Raw genomic sequence first — 10022 nt, forward strand, 5'->3', positions numbered from 1 at the left:
GTGTGTGTGTGTGTGTGTGTGTGTGTGTGTGTGTGTGTGTGTGTGTGTGTGTGTGTGTGTGTGTGTGTGTGACAGGTGTGGTGAAAACTACCCAAGGAGTGCACGCTGCAGCCTGACATGATAATTTGTCCAAGTGATGAATGGGTTCATGGCCTGGGTTCCAGAGTGGACACACACTCATTCATGAAGCTCTTGATGTTATCTCGCAGTCACTCATGGAACTGCCACTGACCACTAGTCACACGGCTTGAAACCTGATCTACTGATGGACATTTAATCTATGATCAGAGGGACCCTTTTTTTAGTTGTCCCATTATATGCCTGATTCCAAACTGTAAACTTTTACACTAACCTCTAAATGTTCTACCTCAGGACAGTGGTGCAGCAGTCAGGGCAGATCGTTCTTCCCCTGGAGTCACTGTCACTACAGTGCAAAACAGCATCCATCATAGTCCAGCGACTTAGGTTCACCTGCAGCCAACTGGGCCAAGACGGGAGGACTTGTCAGCCTGTCAGTCAGAGGAATGACCTCTACTATTCACGGCCGAAGCCCACGGTAGAGTGGACGGGAGGCAAATATAACAGGCAGAAAGTAGCAGAACGTGCAGGTGTCACACAAGCCAAAGCTGCACAACAGGCCCAGGTAATTCATTCAATCCCACCAAAGAATGAGAAAAGGAGGCAGGGAGGAGAATTAAACATCTCAACATCAAGCTTCAGTCTGATCAGTAAACTAAGTACCGCCTCCAGCTGAAACTCCTTTCTTTGCGTCTGGCATTATGCTGAGGAATTCCACCCGGCCTGTCCCCTCCCCACTGACACCACATTCACACACAGGCGCATCCCGCATGGAAAAATGATCAGCCACGGAGCCGAACGCCGCCAGCCTCGTAAATAAGACGGAGGCAACGCTTGAGAGGGTGCTCTGACAGGAGGTATCTGAGCGTCCAGCTCCCTGCATCCAACCGCATGGGTATAAATCAGATGTCTGCTGCTGTGGGAACAGGAGCCTGAAGGGTAAAGGAAGGAGAAGCGAGTTTCTGGGAGGTCCTCTGCTCTTTAGCTTTATTCTCCCCAGGGGAGGATGTACCGAACTGGGATGTGTTTTTTTTTTATTTTCTGGTCTGACAGGCGGTGTCAGATTAGCACAGCGATGCTCATTTACGCCGCAGGGTTGCTAAGCACAACCGCGGACCTCTGCTGCCGGCATCTTAGCGGCACCACGGGCAGCGCTGGCGGCGTGGAGGAGGGCAGCCGGCGGGAACGGGGACTGACAAATACGAGCGGCGGCGGCGGCGAGAGGCATCCTGGTTCCTCACTCGGCAAACGTGCAGATAACGGAGAAAAGCCCGACGTTTCTGAAGACGTTCGGCGTCGTCCTCGGCCTCGCTTGGCTGCAATCTTTCCCTGATTTATCTCCCTCTTAGCTCCAATCAGTAACCACACACTGAGTATTTGTATTGTTCCGCTTCAGGTGGAACAGAATTTAAATCCAAACGACAGGTCGGCTGTAAGTTACAGCAAATGAATCCAAATGCTCGACACAGCTATACATTAAATCTGAACATGCGGTCGCCCACAAATTCAAGTGTCCAGGAAGTGATTGTTTGAGTGTTTGTAGGAGCTTTGCCTGCTGCAACTTCAGTTAGCCTGTAGCCCATTAGCTAAACAGCTGAAGCCTGGTCTCTTTAAGGCCGCAAGGTTTTTAATAAACATCCTCATCATTATCTGCCGCAGTCTAATTCTGCTTCACATGCTGGGAAAGTGGATGTTAAAAGGAACAGACCCTCGTGTGCTGTAACTAAAAGTTCACACACTCAGAGTGTGGATTTGCGGCTCTCCGCCGATGCAGAATGACTGAACCTTAACAGCTGCATTGTAATATATCTCAGTTTACTGCTGAGCCTCGAGTCTTAGGCCATTAGCAAACCATCTGGTACGGCGTGTTCTGATGACGGTCCAAACCTGAGCGCTCAGCAAGCATTAAATCAAGATGCATTGCGACACCCCTCCGGTGCGATACGGCGTTCACACGTTTAATTTCAGGTACTTAGCTCAGCGCTCGCTTGTGAGGAGGGAAAGGTTCAGAGCCTGAATGCCAAGAACATCTAAGTCCCCTTTGTAATTCAGTTTCTTGTATATTTCTTTTGCGCCTGCATCATCAGATGACCTCTGCCGACGCGCTGAACGTCTGTTTTCTGGGGCTCCTGAGTCAAACGACGCAGCGCTCAGCGGCGCGTGACGCCTCGCTATAAATTCAGAGCGGACGGAATGAGAGGAGACGCTCCTCCGACCAGCTCTGCATCTTTCTCCGTCGGCAAACGCTAAGTAGATACGAAGTACGAGCAAACAACGCGATTCCAGAATTTACTGTCTCGCTGGTTAACACGGTCGAGTTGTTAGGCAAACGGCCGGTCCCCGGGAGGCAGTAAATAACAGAAAGGCCCTGTGCTTTCTGGGTGCACTGTGCAATGGAATATGTCTCAGCCAGCGTCGTGTGGTCCCTCGACTGGAGCTGATCTCCTTGTTCCCCCAAAAGACGGCATCCGAACATACCGAGGCCCATGTGCACATACGAAGGTGGATCACGTTCACGTTTGTGAGATTTCAATGACTCCCTTCATTGCTTCGCTCTTATTGTCCGTGTCTTGTCTGTGTTGCAGAAATCGCTAAACCACTTGGGGAATCGGAGCGGCGTTGTCGAACATGAGAGACAAACAGAGATACGGGGAGACGCTGGCGTAAGTATCCAGCTTATTATCTGATAGCCATCTACGCGGGCAGATTCGATTGCTGCGCCCTCTCATTGTCTCCACCCTAATCACAGCATCTGCCCTTCCCTCACAGAGATTAACCCCCCCCCCCACACACACACACACACACCCCACGCTATCGCTGATTCAGTCTGCCTGGCGCTGACGAGGTGGAGGGACAGCCCTTTGATGCAGGTAACTGCAATTCAATTACGTGCCAGAAGGGAAATCACATGTGGAATGTGCATGAAAGAGGTGAAGAACTGGCCACCGCCGTTTCTCATGAACATTGACAATCTGGCTTTTAGTGATCTGTTTGGCTCTTTGGTTGTTCTTGCATTGGGACAGAATGGTGTTCGGCTCCCAGTGTGATCCAGTGCTATGTGGCAATGCGATTGCAATATTATTTGATCTGTTAATGAATGACACCACAGCATCGCTGGAGAGCGGCTCGTGGACAAACAGTGACCTCTGGTTCACCTGCTGCCGACCACTGCCAGTCAATTAACATTTCCATGAGTCACCGGTGTCACTCACCTCTACCCCCACCTCCATCACACACGCACACGCACACACACACACACACGCACGCACGCACACACACATGCACACACACACACACACACACACACACACACACACACACACACAGCGTGGCCCTTCACCTTGCCCACTCACGCATGGACAGCGCGGTCGGCTGCCAGTTCAATCAATGCGACTGGAAAAAGGAGACCTCCTCACCCTTGTTTACTTTAAAGAGAGCCTCTCTGACTTTCAGCCTCCCTCTCTCTCTCCTTCTGCCTGCAATTGATTCATAGCCCCGGGTGTGAAGGCTGATAGCGGCTTGACTGAACAATGAGCACCTGTGTTTTAATGTGAGCGTGCATGTGAATGTGTCTGTAACCTTCCCATCCCTGTCTCTGTGTGATGTGGTGTTTTTCTTACTGGGCAGCGTATTGAGCCATAAGCAACGTTAAATTCCCCTAAACCTCAGAAATGTCTGGACCCATCAGATATTTGGTTATTATGACACTAATCCTTACAACAAAATGATTGTGTGATGAAGCTGCTTCCTGCCGAAGCAAATCAACATTAAAAGCACCACTAGAATCTGTTTGGGATGTTTTTAACATATTTAGTGCTGCTGTTGAAAAACTAGTTAGCAGGTGGTACTATTAAATACAACATGCCTCATCATCATTCTGTCTGCAGACTGTGAATGTTGGAGTTTGAACCAGATGCTTCTGTGGCTGCGGAGACCTTGAACCTTGGCTGCACACTTTGTGTTATTACCATATAATGTTTCACCAGACGAGTGTTTTTTCCTATACTTCCTCTAACGTCCACCTTTGTCTGCAGCTACATTCTGCTTTTACATCTTAGTTATTCATAAGCCTTTAGCCATATTTGGACCTTCCAGAACATACTGTAACACAGAATAGTAAATTAAAGTTTTTTTTTTTATTAACTGTTAATGAAATGATTAATGATCAAATCCAATTCAGCTGCTTCAGTTCCTCCTGCTTCAACAGAAGCCTGAAAGTAATGTCAGCTTTGACAAGTCAAACCGTCACACATGTTCGAAGTTAATTCGCGGCTGTTTGACAAATGATTCGCTCTCAATGGATGCTTTCAGTTTTCATTTTCAACTGAGATTTTTTGTTTCTCTCGCAGCAAAGCTATGTTTCTCATGCAAAAGCAATCATTCATGGGTCAGTGTGAGGTTCCAGGAGACCTTCAGGGTAGAACACCAATAGATGAACCTGAAGAAAGCTGCACAGTGAAAGCAACAAACAGTTCATGGTGTAACATTTTCTGTAGGTATTGGTGTGAAACACACAGTAACATTAACACCAGATTTTACATATCAAAAGTAAACACCACTTGTTTAGGACACTGGTTCAAATGAATGAACGATGTTTACAACATTTAAATGATAGTTTTACCAGGAACACAGAGTTCTGAACGCCCAACGTAGGTTTTAAAGTGCTAGTGGCAGTTTAGAAACCTCCCTTGTTTCTAATCTCAGTCAGGAACATAAGGCCAGGCTCTTGTTAAGGAAGCAGTCAGCTGGTAAATAGGGAAATCAGAGTTGCTCTATAATGACATAAATACATTCATCATTTTGCTTATGATTTGTTCTGGAAATGAATTTTCATCTTTGTGCGAGCACAAGGATTCATTTATCTCCTCCTGACTCTCTCTGGCTTCCTTCTTGTAGCTGAGGAGCAGCTGACGCTGCTACCTGTGACTGTCATCGCCCTCTCTGATGTCAGGGGCCTTCGCTGTGCTAAACGAGGCCACATTTCACCGCCGCACCAGGGGCCCCACACCACAAGCTGCAACACACCTGTGCCTCAAAACATCACAGGACCCACACACACACACACACACACACACACACACACACACACACACACACACACACACACACACACACACACTCAGACACGCCCGCCGCTCTGCCTCAGATTCAGACAAATGAGAACATTTCGTTTTCACTGAGAGACGTTGTTGCCGATGAGAGATGGACCTTGTATCAGCGGCTGCCTCACAAGGAGACATTGCTTTGCATTTTCATTAGCCTGCGTCTGAAAGGTCCGGACACGGTCGCAGATGCTGTTGGAGATAAAACTCCAAGAGCAATCAATCAGCGAAATCAATGCCGCTTTGAGCTAGATAGTCAAATTCAATACAGACGTACGGAGGCACAAAACTTAGTTTACTAGTGTCAGCAAATGTAAGAACATGCTGCTGTAGGATGGACACAGATTGAATAGCACGGCAGGTTAACATGTATAGTATGTGTGGCCTACAGATCAACTAAGGGGAGCATTTTTACTTAACAGCTGACCTGAGACACACTTAGAACTTTTTTATTTTTAAATCAGACTTTATTCTTGCTTTTACTGCTGTGAGATATTGTAGACAAACAAAATCCTTCAAATACATGTGTGGCCTCTCATTGTTAATACTGTACAGTAGATGCAGTTTTTCTCCTTAAAGTTATAATCGGAGACACATCATTGCTGCTGTTTGGTTTCATTGCTCATAAATATGACAACAAAGTGAAGCTATTTCCATCCAAAGTGTTCAGACCGTATGTTAAACATTTTCCTCCACGGAGCCGCTCCACAAGGTCACGACTTTGCTTAAATACGGGTCCAAGTGCACAGGCTGCACCACGGCCAACTGAAAACACTATGTTCTACCCTTCTCATTGTTTAATGCATATTTTAGCAGTCTTTATTCTGCCCACTGAATTAAACCACTCTGGATTCAAACATGGAAGACAGTGAACCACACACTGACGTTTAAGGCGTTCGAGTGTAATTTCCCACATGCACATGTAGGCACACTTAGCTTCCTTGGCAGGGCTGCGAGGCTTCTTGCTTGGGTTAAATGTAACTTCAGAAAGGCCAAGGTGCAAAGGCCCCCCAGTATCTAGCTCAGCCCACATTCTCATTCTCCATGCATCATTACCGCTGGAGAAACCTTGAGCCAATAAACAGCTCAGTGGCACGGCTCTTATTTAAAGGCAAGAGGGGAAATGGAAAAGTATGCACACACACACACACACACACACACACACACACACACACACACACACACACACACACACACACGCAGCGGCACAAATGCTCAGACTGCCAGTCTTGTCACACATACAGTACTTCCCTGTTAAAAAATGTTAACACACACGTACAGTTTCTCGTCATTAGATTGCAAATGGATCGCGTTCAGATCTGAGCTCTTTCATTAATAGCTGGACTACACTCGCACAACCATTAAAGTCCCCCCTCAGGACGTTTCACATGTAGACGAACAATTAAAACAAGTAATCAGATACAGTACGAGCACAAATGGCCGGGTTGCGTCTAAAGATAGATATGCCCGTCTTGGTTTTCAACATCCCAGGACAATATTACAATATTGCCGAGGAAAAGAAATGAAGAATAAATAAAAGAGGACACTGGCAGCCGCGGAATAATCACAGCATACGTCACTCTATCCAATCTACATAAATAAACTCTCTCTAGGCGAGAGAGAAGTTAGAGCCCTTATGGTTATGGTTAAAATCATTTTTCAGAGCGCGGTTCACTGCACTTTGAAGCCTGTTTATGGCTGCAAGCATGTTTTACAATGTTTGATGAAATATTTGGTTTAGTTTGGCTGAGCTACGGCGAGTGACTCAGCGCAGGATTGATGCAGATTATGTATCCTAATGTGACATTAACCATTCGTCTCCCGCAGCCGCGACCTCAGCGAGCTTTCCCTAAAGCATCATTAAACGATCTATTTATTTATGCCCGGAGAACTTGTTCTGACCTGCCATGGGATAATTGTTTTAAAAGATATGACTCAGGCCGAGGGGCTCGGGGGTGAAAGGGATGCCGACCTCACCTCGCGCGGGTCTGAGCACACGATAAAGAACTGTAAACACGGCATCGTCATTCACGGTCCAAAATACGCAGGCTTCAAAATATTAGTGTTTCAGTGGTGCTTTTGTACGATGTCACAATCAACGATTAAGTCATGGGAGAGGAAAAATTCTCATTCTGATAAAGAATAAATGAGCTTTGAGCGGTTCAGTGATTGTTTCCTCAGATGTGAGTTATTGTTTTGTGTGGAAGCGAGACAGAGGAGCTACGGGATGAAGCCTGCGCGTGCTGCAGCTACAGTGCAGCAACTTTCACGTCATCTTCCTGGATTTACTCTTTACGTGAAACAATTAATGCAGCATTAAAGCTGCCATGTGCCAGTAACAAGAGCTGTGATTGGTCAGTTTGGGCGGCTTGTGTCTCTAGAAGGTGAGGAGACGTTGAAATAATGAGGGTTCATTGATCTTCCTCTCTGTTGTTGCATCTGTCGATGCTGCAGCACAGATCACGTCTATCTCAGGGAATGAATGACCTCAATCGTGCTTTTCAATAGTATGTAGTGGTGAACGTAAACTTACCTGGATGGAAGTCTTGCTCCTTAAGTGCATACGTAAGACACTGCTGTTCTAAATGTAAATCAAGAACTACTGAGGGATGTAATTAAAGCGCTTGAAGGCCAGATCACGAACGACACACAGCCGTGTGAAATTAGTCTCAACAGCTGAAATCCAGCGCTAATCAAAAACTCTGCGTTGAATATAAATTCAGCTCCGTCGCGCCAAGACTGGAAGTTGATGGCGTTTGTTTGTGCTCCCTGCGTCAGCTCGGTTACACAACCGGCCTCTACAAGTCTGAAAGGAAATCGGATCAGAGCGAATGCATGTGACACCAACTTCAGAGCAACGGCGTGTTTGACTTTCTGCGTTCTCTTGAGCCGACGTGACTTCTGAGTGAACGCGTGTGCTCCGCGTAAAACCGGTTAAACTCATCACGGGGTCATAAAGCACTGTAACCTTTTATTAAACTTCAAATAAATACACCGCAAACAAATTGCTCACTCTGCATTTCATGACACGGTGGCACGGCAGCAGCGCCGAGTCCCCCGTGAGCCAAGCTGCTCTGCTAAATAAACCACGGAGATCCAGACAGTGGAGCTACAAAGTCTGGGCTTGGAGCTGCATTAGCCTGGCTGTTAGCGCCACATGTCCGCTTCATCTGATAGGAAGCTGTGAGTCAGAGTCCTTGTCCGCAGCTGCTATCTGTTTGCCTGATCGAGACACCCGCCGCCCTTAGCTGTTTACACTTAATCTGCAAAGGCCACTGCCGCGGCCTCCGAGGCTGCGTGGGGACGTGGGTTTCCCGGGGGCTTAGCGGCGCCTTGATCAGATAGCATGGCAATAAGCTAGACGCGCACGATCCCACGCGCTCGGAGAGGCCAGCGCGCGCATTTGCATGCACACCGTCGTGCATGCAGAAAATGCACTCGGACTCCGATGCATTTTACAGACGGAGGTCTCAGACAGGCTACATGCGCAGAATCAGACAGCGAGCGGGGGTCCAGATCAGCACCGGCACGCATGGGTGCACGTGCAAAGCGGCAGTAGTTGGGCTCGACGGGTCACTGGCCGCCGCGCTCCGTCGGCCTCTCCATCAGTCTGTTCATCTGTCCGTCTGTCAGTGCCCACATGAAGCGCTCAGGCTCCCCGTCCTGAGCTCAGCTGACAGACGGACTTCTCTTTGCTGCGGCGCAACATTATTCTAACAACGCGACACGTGTTCCACCAGATTATTGGGGATTAGACTTAATGTATCCTAAATGTGTTGGTGTTGGGGCCTGTGTGGACTTCTATATGATGAAGGCTTAAGCCTTCATCATATAGTAGTTAAGTAGCATAAATATAAGCTTAAAACTTTGATCTGAGTTTGAGTCCAATCATTTACAAACGACGCTGGCTGAGGTTTACAGTTATCATGTCACATGCACACCTTTAATATAGTGAATAATACTACCAATGAATGAACCAATGAATAAATTACCAGTAAAACCTATTTATACAAGCAGGCAAATTCCACACACAACATGTTTATACATAAATTATGAGATGCTATATTTGGTTATAGAATAATAACAAGGTAGTCGAATCATCACAATTAATTGCTTAAATCGGTAAAAAATATTATATGACCTTTTTTTACTTGATCGCAAAGCAAATTTAAAAAATTATAAATTAAACAACTATAAAAATGTTCTCTTATCTGATGTCGGTCTTCTGTTGCCAGTTATTTAATGGATATTTGTTTTTTATTCAGGCTCAAAATAGAATCATTCTAATTAAAAAAGAAAACCACTAACTGACAGGCAACCGGTGATGAGGGGCTACAAAGTACACACAACTCCCAGGCAGAAAAAGCCAAAAGCAGCTGCTCTAACTGATCCCAGAGCAGTGATACAGCAGCACAGTCTGAGGCCAGTTATGCTACAGATCCCAGTAAGAGCTGCTACAGTGCAGCAGGTCCTGGATCATGCTGAGGGACCCATGCTGCTCCGCAGGGCGTGTGGAGATTGAAACAATTCATTCTGCTAAAACAAGCAAAGAAATCAATGACCTGTGACATCTTTCATCAGAGCTTTAAAGGTACGAAAAGCCCCAGATGTTTTTCATAAATAGGTTTTTACGTGAATGTTGCCGTCCTTGGCCAGAAGAGGGTGTGAGAGCCCCACGTGTGTCTCCTCTCTCTCCCCCGACCTCTCACTCATCTGTCAGGGCTCATCACTCCACCATGGCTGTGGTTTATGTGGAACACCCTCACCCATGACTATATAAGCATGTGTATTAGTGGTGATGGAGGCAGGTAGACTGGAGATGCCCTGCTGCTGACCCTCGAC

General features: G+C 46.8%; 1 long non-coding RNA gene across 1 annotated transcript; it reads left to right on the top strand.

Moving 5' to 3' along the window:
* Positions 1-606: 606 nt before the first annotated feature.
* On the top strand, positions 607-7349 carry LOC129604661 (uncharacterized). Its single transcript, XR_008695730.1, has 4 exons — positions 607-2580; positions 2664-2741; positions 2848-2948; positions 4975-7349. It is a non-coding gene; the product is annotated as an uncharacterized LOC129604661 (long non-coding RNA).
* The last annotated feature ends 2673 nt before the right edge of the window (positions 7350-10022 follow it).

This window comes from Betta splendens, chromosome 9, assembly GCF_900634795.4.
Source record: "Betta splendens chromosome 9, fBetSpl5.4, whole genome shotgun sequence".
Taxonomy (NCBI): domain Eukaryota; kingdom Metazoa; phylum Chordata; class Actinopteri; order Anabantiformes; family Osphronemidae; genus Betta; species Betta splendens.